This window comes from Astatotilapia calliptera, chromosome 22 (genome assembly GCF_964374335.1).
Source record: "Astatotilapia calliptera chromosome 22, fAstCal68.1, whole genome shotgun sequence".
NCBI classification, from domain to species: Eukaryota; Metazoa; Chordata; class Actinopteri; order Cichliformes; family Cichlidae; genus Astatotilapia; species Astatotilapia calliptera.
In genome coordinates, this window is record NC_137442.1 from 11,634,895 (window position 1) to 11,649,266 (window position 14,372).

The 14,372-nt window shown below is 41.1% G+C and overlaps 1 protein-coding gene across 1 annotated transcript in view; it reads left to right on the forward strand.

The window, feature by feature from the left end:
• ext1b (exostosin glycosyltransferase 1b) overlaps positions 1 to 14,372 on the forward strand; it is a 126,549-nt gene that overhangs the window by 57,819 nt on the left and 54,358 nt on the right. The window lies entirely within an intron of this gene.

Consider the following 14,372-nt stretch of genomic DNA (forward strand, 5'->3'; position numbering starts at 1 on the left):
TGAAGGCTTGTTTTGCTTCAGTCAACACGAGTGCTGTCTGTCATCCCTTAGGAGGTCTCATCTAAGAATCACGGCTTCCTGACAAGTCGCAGTGACTGAGATAGTGGAAGAAGGGTGGCGAGCGATGCCAGATTGGCTTTCCACTGCTCCTCAAAAAAGCTTGATAAGTACTGCATGGCGACAGAGAGGCTGTTAACAGCAGTGTTACAGGTGTCATTCATTCAAACGGGGGTTCGTTTTCTCTCACAGTGACGCTTCAGAATGCTATTGCAGCTCTAATCCTGTCCTGCTTTGGACCAAAGAAAACCAAGCGTATGAATAGGGGAGTTTATATGAGATGCAGGTGTGCTTTTTTAGAAATTTGGACTTGAATTCATGAAGTGTGAAAGAAGGAACTCTGATATATTTGCTTTTCTAATATTTGTGTCACATAAACACACTAATGTGGTGGTTGTTGGTGCTCTACCAGCTATGTTAATAGCCAGTATTTACTATTTAGTAACCAGAATAATACATGTGAGTTTTGTATTTCAAACAGTTATTCACTTAAGAAATCATGATTTTTATTAATTCAGTATCAGCCTACCAGCCTGCCTGTTGGGGTACAGAAATCTTCTGGTTTGACATTTTTTGTATCTGTAATTGTTTTGATAAATGAAGTGCAGTTCCAGGCTTTTCTAACCAAAAAATGGGTCAGACTGATGGATCCAGCATTCTTCTGCTGATATGGATTCCTTTGCATAGGAACAGATGTTTGACCTCTGGGTTTATGGGTAGCATAAGTACTAGAATGTACAAGTACTATAACTGGGATAGCATATTGAGTCATCTGCCTATTTAGTATAAGTGATGAATGTATGACTGATACCTAAACCTCTTAGGGCAACAGTCCCCAACCTTTTTTGCGCCAGGACCAGTTTATGTCCGACAATATTTTCACGGACCGGCCTTTAAGGTGTCCCGGATAAATACAACAAATAAAACCAGTACCAGTTCCAAAGTAGGGAAGATTTATTCATAACACACGGGAAAGGAGTTACCGATAAAAACGATGAAAAAAATAACGATAAAAACTAGGGCTGGGCGATATGACCCAAAATTCATATCTCGATATTTTTTAGCTGGATGGCGATATAAGATATATATCTCGATTTTTTTTTTTTTAAGCCATAAAGTAAGAACAAAAAGAGAGGTCTTAGTCAAAGCTGTGTCCCAGATGTCATACAGGCACTTTTATTAACATACAGCACAGATGTACATGAAAAATTACTCAAAATTAAATTATGAGCATTCATTAAATAATCATGCTCCATAAATAAAAGAAAACAAGGTTGTTTTTGTGCTAAACAAAGAGCTCACAATTGTGCAGTCAAAATATAAACTAAAAGACGCTGAGCGTAATAACAAAGACAGATTTCACAGCTGCTCTGTTCCCAAGTTTTGCTGTGTGACTGACAGCCTGGAGTTTGAAATCCGCTTCATAACCACGTCTCTTACAGGTGCCATTTATGGTCCTTATACACACACAATACGGTAATATTACGTTGATGCACAGTACGTATCACTCCGCGAAGCTCCTCGGTAGCCGTAATGCGCCGACAACCTATCAAGCGGTGCAGCTCCGTAGCTGACCAAAGTCGTACTCAAACATTTTGACAGATTGCTGAGCGCCGTGTACCACATAAAATCGGTTCGCAGCCATCAAGCACAAGCAGAATTCATACATAAGGCGCGCTATCAACCTTTGAGAGAATGAAAGGATTTTAGGGTTAGCGCTGTTAGCTCGTTAGCGCGGTTAGCTCGTTAGCATGTTTAGCTCGTTAGCACGTTGACGCCGTCCAGCCCCACGCATGGGGCGATGCGCAGTAACTCGTTAACGGAGATTTGCCGTGTCCGTCTTGTCGCTGCCTGCACGTGAAGCGATGGGGTAGGAGGGGGAGTTGTCTTCAGTGAAGGCGAGGCGGAGTAACGTTGCGTAGAGACAAAAGTGGACGAAAGAGAGGCAAACTTGCGGCTCCACAACTATAATTATAACGTAACATAGACTATATCGATATAAAGGATATTGTCACATCTTATATCTCGTATAAAAATATATCGATATGTTTTAAAAACTCGATATATCGCCCAGCTCTAATAAAAACCCTGAAAACCATAAATTTCACACCCGAGCCTCAACTCTTGCAGCCCGGTACCAGATCATGGCCCGGGGGTTGGGGGCCACTGTCTTAGGGTTTTTCTGAGATGCAGTAAATTGGTACGTTCCTACCCACAACATGCCTATTTAAGCCCAGAAGGTGCATTTGAATACAGTTTCTGGTTTCTTTAACGGCTCCATGAACTGAAGATGAGGATGGATGGTCACAGAAACTGTCCAACAAACAGCTCACAAAAATCTTCAACTCTGCATTTCCAGTACCCACAAAAGTACCTTGAATGCAAAGCCATTTTTCCCGCTTTCCTGCACTGCTGGTGTGAAAGTTACCCGATATCGTCACAGGTGATCGTACTCTGTTATTGATAATCCATTCAAGAGTCCCGATGCATTTTTTTTCTTGCACCAGGACCAAATGCATAGCTGCTATTCTTAATCACGTCGTGCCTCCCAGTGAGTACATTGAGATACATGGCACAAATGTCTATAGGATGCAATTAACAAATGTCGAATAGGTCCCCAAGGACCCCATGTTGAGCTTGTGTGTCGGTGTATGTTAATTCGTCTTTGTCCTCTGTTTTCCTCTCTTCCTTGTTTATTCCCCCCTGCTCTCTGCTCTGTGTCCGTCTCCTTGACCGCCCTGCCCGCTCTTTCCTTGTACAAAAGTGTTCATTCGGCCGTTTCCCAGCGGAGGTCTGCGGGCTGAGGAATCCCCTTCAGAGTGGGCCTTTATCTGGAGCTGTGCCAGCGGTAGGAGAGGCTTGATTTAAAAAGGGCCCTCTGTAGACTTGCTGTCAAGCACAGAGCGAGGCAAACCTGATGGATATCTGAGCTTCCAAGAGGGGCTGGCACAGTAGGGCCAACAAAAACCTCCAGCCTCTATCACAGTCTCCCACTCTTATTTATTCATTTCCGCTCCCGGTCTCTCTGATTCCATCTCCCTCACTCATCTGTTTCCTGTTTCTCGCGCTGTGTTGTTCGTGGACTGTACTGTGAATTAACCTGCATGTTTATTTTTAATACATGGGCAGCAGTGATTTAAAAAAAAAAAAAAGAACCCACACGCAAGCCTTGAGCCCTCCCTTTCTACTTTTTAATTTTGAAGGTGATGCAGAAAGTTCCCATGGGTTTACAAGGTTGAGCTAGATGAGGCGATAGAATGAAATCAGTTCTCAGTAATAGGTTTTCCTTTTGGTTTGTGGTCAACGCTGCTGTTCTCAGAATTGCACATGTGGAGCTGAAGGTTATTAGGCCTCTCAAGTGTCTTTGGGGTTCTCTGTCATACAGCAGAGGGGGAATATTTTCTAACAGAGGTGCTTTATACGGTGGCCCTGAGAGGCCAAATGGACTGCAACTTAAGAAGAAACCAGCAATAAGAAAAATGCTGCAAAAGCACACAAAACACAACGGAAATAGGAAAAATGGAAATGGGGAAAAAACACGTTTCCAAAAGCACAAGGGAAGTGTTTCTAGGGAGACAATAACCCGACGGACCACTTGCAGGAACCAAAACATGCTAAGAATTGTGGGAGACACTTAAACAAAGTGGAGGATCTATTGGTTTTGTGAGGAAAGAAAAGATGAGAGGTAAGTGTGTTAGCCTAACTGTTAGCCTAAAAATCCGTCATCAGTATTATATGAAGCATGAGATTAAAACACACTTACCTAACATGTTTTGATTCCTGCAACTGGTGCGTCGGGTTATTGTCTCCCCAGAAACACTTCCCTTGTGCTTTTGGAAATGTGTTTTTTCCTATTTCCTTTTTTTTCTATTTCTGTTTTCTTTTTTCCTATTTCTGTTGTGTTTTGTGTGCTTTTGCGGTATTTTTCTTATTGCTGTTGTTTTCTTAAGTTGCAGTCCGTGGCCTCTCAGGGCCACCGTAGCTTTAGCATTCTGTAGCTCTGGTTAAAACACGAGCAGTATAACAGTCTCCTTGATGACTGCAATATCCTTATCATGTTGTTCTTTTTTTCTTGCTTTGACCCAGATTCAATGTCGCCTTGTTCCAAATCAGAAAAGACACGTCAAGGAAACAGCTCTTCTCTATGTTTTGTTTTTGCTGTTTCAAGCAGCGGAGAAATGACAGGAGTCCTGTCTATTTTAATGTGCGCGGAGTGAGTGTCGGCTGAGTGATGAGCCAATTAAGCCAAGCTGCCAAGGTAGTCTGATTACTGGAGCTTACCGCGACGACACGGCCTAATTCGGCTGTAATGAGCATGGCTGAGGAGACTGGCATTACTCACTTTAAAACCCTCCTTCAAAGATGAGCTCATTCTGTGTACTGTTTTAGGAAAACCTGGGCTTTTCAGATATCTGCCAAGTCCATACAAAGTCATTGTTCATCCCCAAAAGTCGGTGTTATTGTCATAACACGGTGATTCATGAATCCTGCGGCACCCACTGCGTCATGTTCAAAGTACATCTGGAAAAGATGACTAGGGGCTTTGTTTAAGGCGGCGACGGCACACACAGGAAATCGGATGTGTGCCCTCAGATACGGACACTGTCTGTACACGCAAACGCACGCTTGACACAGGTTGGCAACTTTTTTGTGTTATATTAAACAGTAAGTAATGAGTTAATTGTGAAACTTTAAAAAAATGGTATAAAGCTGTTAGATAAAGTGACAATGATAAATAGCTCTGTCCTTCTTAGACTGTGTGTTCTTGTAATCCACTGTACAGAAGCAAAAAGTACCTGGGATGAACCTTTACAAGCCTCTTTATGTAATTTTATTTAGCTCTTAGAGTGTCACTGATGTCACTCTGTGTCTTCTTGTTGCATTTAAGCTGTATTTAAGTTGATTAGTGAGTTAATTAATTCCCAAATAGCATTAGCATGTAATGGAATTACCGTGTAATCTGTTTTATACACGAGAATTTGCACTAATCGCATCCCTTGTTGCTGAGTTACCTTAGATGAACTATATGTTATCTGCTCAACCTTATAAATAGCTGATGCACTTTATTTAAATTAATATTACTGAGACTGTATTTGTTATTGCTGCATTTTTAAAGCTCTGTTTGTTATTTATTATATTCAGTCAAGACTCCAGGCTGTCTGTAAAAAAAGCATCTCATTTCAGATGTTTTTTTTGGTGCTTGGCAATAAACTTGACGGTGAACTACACCGAATCAGCATTAGCCAATATCCTCTACAGCTCCTCAGGTGTCCATATACAACAGAGCTCAGAAGCTTACAAATATTGAAGCACGGATTAATTTCCTTTGCCATTCCTGTATATTCACACTCCAGCCCCATGGTGCCAGTAAGATGAAACTCCCCTGCCTATCAGCAGAGACTCCTTCATTCTATAAAAGACAGCAAACAGATGGTGCTTTTGACAGGGTTAGTGCTCCACGAGCGTCCTGTGACTGATATCAAGTGATGTGTTGCCTTGCCCGAAGTGTTTGGGAGGTGGAATACCTCCTCTGACTTATTAGAGGTGAATCATCGCGGCTCAATCACAGGTTAAAAGTTTGCCCCTTCGGATCTTAAGCAGAGGAGAGGCCCAGTAGCAAGTCTTAAGCATTAATCACAGTCTGTCTGCTAGGCCTTCAGTGGAGAGATAGCAAAGAAGACCTCTGTGCCTCTCGAAGCAGAAGAGGAAAGTGAGGCCTCGTGGGCACCCTGGGGTGTTTTCATGCACCCTAATTAGTCCTGTATTTGCCTGAAATGTTCCCTGACTTTCTCTTCACTCTGGTCCCTGTGGTATCAGCTCCATTCTCCTTCTGCATATTTACCATATATTTTTCCCACGCTCAAGTATCCGAGCGTTCCGAAGGGAATTGGATTTCCAACACAAATAGTCATAAAAAAGATTGATGAGATCTCAGCTTGTCTTTTTTCCTGTCTGATGATCCTCATAGCTAATGTTAGTGCACCTACAGCTAAACAAGGCTTTAATGCCAGTAATCAGATTCAAACCTAACATTACTCCTAGCACAGAGTAAAAGGTAATGTGCAGGGGTGTACTTTTAGCGATGCTTAATGTAACAGTTTACCCGATGCTTCTACTTTAGCTGCTGTTGTGCCTGGAAAAGAATTAATTAATAACTGAACGCTTTCAAAGTTTTTCAAACTCTTTGCTATGCAATCGTTAGCCATTATTTACCCAGCACAAAACTGATACCACATAAACATTATATAATTCACAGCCAATACTTACAATTTTGTCGCCATCTTCAATTCTTTTTGGTTTGTTTTCTCAATTTCTCACACTTTTATGTTTCTGGTCCAATCAAACACATTTTAATGCGAGGCAAAGTTAACCAGAGTATATACAAAATTCAGTTTCTAAATTATGATTTTATTTATAAAGGAAGGAAAGCTATACATAGCACATTTCCCAAAAACCTGACACCCTCCCCGCAAGGGAAATGAGATTATAATTTTAAAACTGTCTTTTGTATTTACTCATTTTGAAACATGAATGTATGACAAATATGAGAGAAATAGGAAATCAGGAAAGGGGTAAGTATTTTTCACAGCACTGTATGTCACATTAAAGGATGGATGGATTCAGTAAATTACCTTAGATGTGTTTCATAGTTGTTGTTGGGGGTTTTTGGGTTTTTTTTTTCAAGGATAAATTCACCCTTAAAGGCTTTAAAGGAGGACATTAACATTTTTTAAATATTTTCTGCAGAGAGGATTGAAACAGTTGCATATGGTAATTATAGCTGCTTAGCTTAGCGTAAAGACAGGAAACAGGAGAAAACAACTAGTGTGGCTCAGCCTAAGCTAACAAAATCTGTAATAAATGCCTCTAACGCTCAAGACATTGTTTAATCTAACAACTTGTTTACATAATAGGCAAAAAACCACCTTGTTTTTATTTTTACCTTAGTGCTAGATTGGGCTAAGGTAAATGTTTAAGCTAGGGCTAATGTAAAGGTTTACGCCAAGCTAAACAAATGGTGTTGTTAAATTTTACTTTTTTTTTAAATTTTACATAAGACTCCTGCTTTCACTGTAAAACACCCGAAGCAGTCAGAAACCTCACTGCTGCTTCCTTGTCTGAGAACATATTAAAATATCAAAGCTAGCATGTGTTTAGCTCACCAGAGTATACTTTATACCCATGTCACACTGCTAGCGGAAACAAAACTAGCAGCTATTAACCGTGCAGTGAGCTGCCATTAATGCTTCATTAATCTGGTTCTCCGTCGCAGGCCATTGTTAGCTTGCGGGTACAGTGCTCAGTGTAGAAACATATTTCTCCCTGTGGCATCTAAATATAAATCCGTGTGACCTTTTTATTTCCCCAGATGTTTCACTGCAAAGTAGATTGCATCAGCTTTCAAACAAAGCACCGCTGCTTTATTTTCTCTCATCTTGTCTAGTAGATTGCTCTTTTCTCTTCAAAAATTAGAGGCGATTTGTGTCCTGCTCTGTATTTTTTACAACCTTTTTTATTATTATTGTTATTATTATTATGTTTTTTCTTTCAGATATAACTTAAAATGCTTGGAGAAATCCTCATAGAGCAGCACTTTTTTCTTTCTTTCTTTTTTTTAGTGAAATTGGTGTTGTTTTTGGAACCTTTTTTGGATTATGATGAAATTGGAAAAAGGAACTTTAACTCTTAAGAGTTAACCTGTTTTATTGTTTTACTAAGCACTTCTATTTATCATTATACTGTGCCACAAACTGCCTTATTTATGTTTTTGAATGTCCTATTTTTCAAGGTTTAAGATTCACAGCTCCTTTGTCATTGCACAATACACTGTACAGTGACATTTATTACACTACTGCTTAAAAAGAAATCCTGCATATGATGTATCCTTCCTGTGAAACCTGAAATTACGCTAGCAGTTATGAGCTTTACAAGAATTTTTAGAAAAATATATAGAATCTATTGATGCATAAAAGAAAGCCTGAGCTACATGATTTCCCAAACTGTTCATTTTTAATGTCACGGTCACAAAATCGCGTCGCAGTATGGCTTTAAAAGAGCTACTCCAAAAAATTCAAATAAAAGGAAAAGAAACCAAGATGTAGTTCATAGTGGAGGCATTCTCCAAAACTAGCAGAAGCCATGTTTCATTGTGAAATGATAGCGAGTTTTGTGAATCTACTCCTTTTATACTCCACTTTTTCATTTTCCAGACTTTTTATAAAAGGAATTTAAATCTCAACCTGAATGTCTGCTTTAGCACTGTAAAAGAGATACAGCTGTTTCTGTGAGCTAAGGAGGGCTCCTTGTGATTAAGCTTCATGTGTAAAACCCCTAGAGTGCCACTCGACGTTAGAAAACCTATTCCTTTCTAATGGTGAGCGCTGCTTCTCGCTTTACCACAAACACCCCCTTGTTGGGAGACCGCACATACTCCACTCATTACCATTAAAGGGTCTAACCTGTTATATTGTGTTTTCATGTACCTACAAGGACCTCTGTATTCTTTATCACCTTCTCTTTGCAGTTCATTAGCGGGAAGCCGGGCACACGGGGCCTCCCGTGCCTTTCAATATTCTCTGTAAGCATATTGCAGCTCCTCTCCAGATAACCTCTCGCTGTCAGAAACATGAAAGACCACCATGTTTGTATATGCGTATAGAAACTCCTGGCCAATGCTGTGTCAAACATGTTGCTGTTGTGTCTTGGCTCAGCAGAAACTTGACAGGGCTGCGTGTTTCAAAGCAAGTGGCTCCATTGTGGCTCACTGTAATCTGAGGAATGAAGGAGGACTTGAGGTTGGCGAGAAGAGAGTGCTCTTACAATGTTCTCTGTGTGTATGTGCGCGTTTGTTTTTAGTGCTACAAGACCTTGGCCCAGACCAGTGTAATTATCAAGCCTGAGGAGAGTGTGTTTGCCCATGTGAAATCTGACATCACCTACGAAACTACCATCAGCCCACACACACAAACGCACATGCACGCGCTCACACACTTGATGTAGTCGCACACATGCTGCACTAGCTGCCTGGTCCAGGGGCGCATCTCTAAGCTGCCAGTAGGAGGGGGCGTGCAGATCCTGTGAGCGCTAATTAAATGTGTTTAACCCAAGGTCATGTACAGAGCTGAGTGAAAGAAATGTACAAGACTCAAAGTCCAGACAGCACAGCGAATCACGGGAGGGAGAGAGAGGGCGATGGAGAAGGGAGGATACACAACAAGCCAAAGAAGCAGACCGAGAGAAGCGGGGGAAGAAAAAGGCTTAACCGTGTTGTAAATGTTTTATTGGGCTTCTTTGAACTACTCCGAGTGTGTGTGCGTGTGCGTGTGTGTGTCTGCGCGCACACGTGTGTCTCAGGAGAGCACCATGCCTCTCCCACAGATGACCCAGTTAACAGCGAGGATGGGAGGTGAGCCAGAGAGATCTAGGCTGAATAAATGACCAGGCAGATATTTCCCGGGGTTACTTTGCTGGTCTTTTTTCCTGTCTGATGATCCTCATTTTTTTTTAACCAAGAATAATTAAAGCATTATTATTAGTATTAGTATTATATGTCATTAAGGCTTTAATCATATAACCTTGTCCCCTGTAATCAGTAGTATTGGTCCAGATTTCTGTTTTTTTGTTTTTTAATTACACTTGTGTTGAAAAAATAAGACTTCAACCATTGCATTTCTTTTGTGTAATTATTACGATATGAATCCTGTAAAGGAATAAGGGACTTGGCAAGTAATAGAAATTATAGGTATTAAAACTACTATGGTATATAATGAGACAATGACTGGCTTTGACTGGAAAAAGAAATAAGTACTGCCATTGGAAAGCTCCACTGATGCATAATTTTTGTGTTACATCTGATTGTTGGAGTTTTTTCGCTGTATTATTGTACAGACTTTACAGTACACTCTAGCGGACAGAAACAGTGCCTTTTTATATGTATGCAAATGCACATTGCAACTTCTTATCTGGTGCGCGTCTTTTATTTTGACAGCGAATGCGCACCCGCAGACCACTTATGTGCACCCCTGGCTATACCACCAAATATAAGTGACTGCAGATGGAAATAACAATCTTTGACTGTACTAGTCCTGACTGAATTGAGAAATTGGAAGATTCACTTTCAAATTTCTTTAATAAAGAACATTTGAACATGAAAGGTGGTGTTGATTCTGAGCTTTTTGACAGGTTTGTATGAGTAAGTCAATTGGAAAACAAAGAAAAACTTAAAACAGCCAGTTCAGCAGCAACAGACAAAGAGAGCCAATGTCTAACTTCTGCATGAACTGGATTGTTTATAGTCAGCAGTTAAAAATCAATTTATTTCTCAGGACATGGGGGGGAAAAAACCCAAAACAACATTTGCCAAAAAGGAATACAAATATTGAACTTTACAATTTTCATGTTGCTCTAAATACACTTCAGAATAAAAGCTTACACTGGTTTCTAACTCCAATAGAGTGTCAGCTGTTGGTTAACACAACGTCTTTATCAAGCAGTATGTCAACATTATGTTTACAGCTTGTTTTACTGCCCTTTGGAATCCCCCCAAAAATCAATAATGAAGTTAAACCGTCATTATTGATTTTTGGACTTTTAAAGAGCAGAATTTGGAAAACGAGATAAAAAAGTAAGTGAGTGAATTTCAAACACGTTTAAGGGCAGAAAGTGATGAGAACGGAGCGATAACGGATTAAATCAGCTGGAGCCGCCTGCTTTATGTGTTTGGGTGTAATTGCGCTGCGCAGTTGCCGAGGCGAACCAAGGACCGTGTCGTAAGTAGTAGTTTTAAACCATGATGCCATTGTTATGATTAGCACTGCCATTAGCGGTTATAGCTTTGGTAATTGGACTCTCAGTTGGAGGTAAATCCATTACTGTGGGATTAAATTTCCCCCCACATCTCCTCAACTGATGTGTGTGTATAATAAATTCCCTATGCATGAAATTATTTACTGCATGAATATACAGTGTTTTAAACCAAGGCAATCTCATAAGAGCCCTATGTGTGCATGCACACTAACGAAATTGCTGCCAGAGCTGAGTCAGTGTGACATGTGTCAAACCTTACTGTGTGTGTGTGTGTGTGTGTGTGTGTGTGTGTGTGTGTGTGTGTGTGTGTGTGTGTGTGTTTCTGACTGGTTTGCCAGACATGGGTCCATTTGTCGCGGATGGTTAATGCAGCAGCAGTGGTGGAATTGTTATGACTTTCAGGAAGTGGAAAGTGTGCCATTGCTGGAGCGGGGTGACTAACAACACAAAGCTGGTACCGCAGCATACCGTTAGAGGGAATTACATGCCTCGTATCGAAGATGACATTCTCTCACCGAGTTAGATCAAAGCAACCAGATTATTCTCCTCGGCTCTGTTCGGTCGGTGGAATAGACGACTTTTGTCGAATTTAAAAGAAGCGACGCCTCTCGGCTTTTTTGTCGTTGTCAGCTCTCACAAAATATCTTGCTTGTGCCCGTCTGCCCCACTGCACTTCAATAATCTCTTCCAAGATGCAAGTTGAGAAAGTCACTTGGTAATTGGCAATAATATTTTATCCCCCGTGCTCCTCTTCCTGCTTTCTGCGCCTGCTTATTTTGTACCTACTTGTCCTCTCTCTCTCCCACCTCACATTACCTTTTAGCATTTCTGTCTTTGAAATGAAGAGGCAGGAATGCTCGGTAACTGAAGGCATGGTTCTGTGGCAACAATATCCCTCTGTTACAGGTACGGGGGGAGAAGGCTGGCTCTCTGCTCCACTGCACTGAAGAAATGCCTGAGATGGCTGCTTCTTGATAGAAAAGAGAATAAGGAGAGGGGGGGAAAAGAAGAAAAAAGAAACGAGGCCGGGGGCCCTTTCGCACCTCGCATTAACATTTGCCTGGTGCCCAGATTGTATCCAGATACGATTAATCTGGCAGCCCATTTTCTGCCTGGCATTAAAAATGTTTCTGCGCCTTCACATTAAGCGTGGCGTGCTCTTTACCTGAGAATGCCACATCTAAAATGAGACAGGAGGAAGGATTTTCCTTTTCTTTCCCCGTAGTCTTCGAAGGGTTTTTCTCGGGCACAATGCACCTATTCAAAGCTGTCAAAAGTTTCCCATGTCTTTTAGTTGTCGTTCACCTCTGTTGTCCTCAGCACATCCTTGACAGACAGACAGATAAAAACACAGCTGCGGAGGAAAATACTCACCCTGAGATTAGAAAAATGCACGTAGTAAGATGGCAAGCAAGAGAGCCGGAGATCACCGAAAAACATCAAGGAATGTCTCAAAGGCATGTATTGTTGAGTTTCGAGTGCTGAGCTAGAGATTCTCACCGAGAACTGCCTCTTCATGTTTTCTCTTGCATCGTTCACTTTTTATTAAAAAGAAGACTTTTGTTAAGAATATTGCTTTTGTTCAAAGGACGTGAACTTTTCTCTACATTACAAAAGCTGCTGGAATTATTTTTATGTGAGAAGCAGAAGGTCTGAGATTATAGTCAAATATCCTGATAATATTAAAAAAAAATGTTTCTTTTAAACTTGGAGCTCGGACAAAATAGCATTTTTTGACGACACAGCTTCAAGCCTAAATCACTGAATAGTGGGGGATGAGTAGCAAGAGCAAGAACTGTTGTGTGGCAGTCCTTTGGTAAGCTTTGACTTCTAAATGTGCACTGCTGACTGGTTGCGAGCCATCTTGACAGTGCTGACCTTTAAGGGAACAGAGAGAATTGCATGGCAACACAAACTTTAATCTGCGCAACTTTAGGCCTTCTCTCTGTGGGCAGAAGTGAAGCGATGTCGGTAAATACGAGGAAAGAAAATTGATACGACTGCAACTCATAGACGCATGCCCACTAAGTTTAACCAAACGCAACCACTAAGAAAAACAGTGGTTAGAGACCGCTTCCTGAACCGCTATTTACAATGACGTGTGCGATCTTTTTTCTTGTGAAACGGTTGCCTTATAGACTGTGACCTAGTGTTTGAGCACTTGCAGACAGTTCATATCAACGAAGCGACTTTAGTGCGTCAAAACGGCAATAAGACAGTCGGCCTGCTGTCAGTTTGTGACTGAATGTGGTCATGTTGGCGTTTACGTGCAATCTTCTTGTGATAATTAGGCAATTAACTGTGATGAATTGGCAGAAATTGCAACTTTATTGCTGTTTACATTAACTACTTACATTTAGAGTCCAGCCACAGCATCATAGATCATTATATCCTCAAAAAATAGTGTAGTTACAACAGGATGGTGATTAAACTGTAAATTGCAGACGAGTCACGCGTATCAGCACAGACGGGCTCAGACTGATTGCAGAGTGTTGGCAATCCGTCTGATTTCCAATATTAAACAGCAGTTATTGCAATTACTTGCAGTCTGTCTGAGACAGGTTGCAGTCACTCCCAGTTAGACTGTTGTAGACCGGTTGCTTTGCACCAGGTAACGACCTGCGCAATTGCTTTACAATTGAATGACATGCATTAGGTTATCCAATCTGCGGTGCATTAAGAGCAGAATTAGTTGGCTTTCTAGAACTTCTTGACATCCTGACAGATAAATCCCAAGTTCACGGAGCCACCTCGACAACAAACATGTCATGACTGTGACACTGCCTGCAGATATGAGACAGCTCAAGGATAACAGCCGCCTCATGCACATCTGTCTTTGTACTGTTCTTGTATAAAGACCTGAGTAAAGGTAAAACCTCTCTGGGTGAAAAAAAGTGACACCTACATCCTGTTTTTGTTTGTGAGTTACTGTCAGCAGCATATACAGTGCTTTTGTGTATTGAAAATACGTGACTATTGCTTATCAGTTACAGGAAATCAGAGCACTGACACGTCAGAGCACCTTCCTCCCAGTGACACCACTGGCTGAAATTAACCCTCTTAAACAACACTTGATGGCTGCCATCTCAAACAGCTCAGTCTCTTATGTCATATGCATGATATGATAGAAAAAGATGCAGACAGAAACAGCACAGGAAACTGCTACTTTCCAGTCTGGCAAGCAATTTGTTATCCGTTACATCTAGTTCAGTCAGTTTACTTCCTATCAAAGCTCACAGTCAAACCACTTGCCATGAAGGTCATCTCTGACACTCATCTCCGAGAACTCGCTTCATTCCGTTTTCTTATCTTTTTCGTCTTTTCCCTCGTTCCTTTATTCAATTTTTTTCCGCCCACGACTGCTTTTAATCTTTTTAGACTTTTAATGATTTTAGGTTCAGTAGCCTCGCAGATGGCAATCGGCAGTGTTTAATTGAGGCTTGCGAGTGAGTGGATGAGAGGATTTTAAGTAGCACCTTGGACCGCTCTCACTCTTTTTTACTTTTTTG